The sequence below is a fragment of the Etheostoma spectabile genome, chromosome 18, assembly GCF_008692095.1.
Source record: "Etheostoma spectabile isolate EspeVRDwgs_2016 chromosome 18, UIUC_Espe_1.0, whole genome shotgun sequence".
Classification (NCBI taxonomy): Eukaryota; Metazoa; Chordata; class Actinopteri; order Perciformes; family Percidae; genus Etheostoma; species Etheostoma spectabile.
In genome coordinates this window covers 15183196-15184049 of record NC_045750.1, presented here as the reverse complement: position 1 = coordinate 15184049, position 854 = coordinate 15183196, and the positions used below count along the sequence as shown (strand labels likewise).

The 854-nt window shown below is 39.1% G+C and overlaps 1 protein-coding gene across 12 annotated transcripts in view; it reads right to left on the bottom strand.

Annotated features, from left to right (window-relative positions):
- LOC116706466 (clathrin coat assembly protein AP180) overlaps positions 1-854 on the bottom strand; it is a 26857-nt gene that overhangs the window by 5530 nt on the left and 20473 nt on the right. The window lies entirely within an intron of this gene.

Here is an 854-nt window from a genome sequence, read left to right as displayed (position 1 = left end):
AGAGAGAGAGAGATAGAGAGAGGAAAGTAAAAAGCACAGATGCCAGAGAGAAAATGCAGTGAGGTTTAAAGGAGCGGGTGACAATGAAACCATTCGAGTTTATTGCATGAATGATAGAAAGAGAGGGGAAAGAAAGAGTTAAGCCTTAAAGCAGTAGTATTGCAGACCGTCAGTATTTATAACATGAAGACCATTGGCACAGGACGGGAGATGACTAGGAACCAGGTGAACACGTTCATGTTGCCATGGTAACGGTTACCACAAGGGCCGGGAAAGGTGGCAAAGATCGGAGGGAATCCCCAGAGACTGATGATCACAGTAGTACTATGCAAATGAGGTGATGCAATGATGACGTTAGTATAACCGTATATGGACATTGTTAGGGCTCAACAGGGAATTTGCTTTACTGAACCAATGACAAGATGAGTCAAAACATTACACCCTGGCTTTTATTTGATGGGGATATGGTATTCAGTGTGATAGTCAGTAAATGAATAAAAATAAAAATGTACCTTTGCTAACAGCAAACCATTTCATTAACCATTACCAGAGATAATAGAAACAGTTACTGACTGACTCCACAAAACAGCTATTTTGCCAGGCAAACACTGTTGTAAACAATTGAATGGAAGATGTAAATAAAGTACATGACATTATAATGACAATAGCAAGGTGTCATGCAATTATTAATAAATTAACAACAGCTACAGTCATGGATGGATTATGAGAACAAACATGTAAAAAAACCCTCACCCCTTCTACAGATGATGAGACTAAGACGCACAGGCCGAAAGATAACAAGCATCTCTATTTGTCTCTCTCGTCTCTTTTTAGTTTAACAACATTTTGCAGGT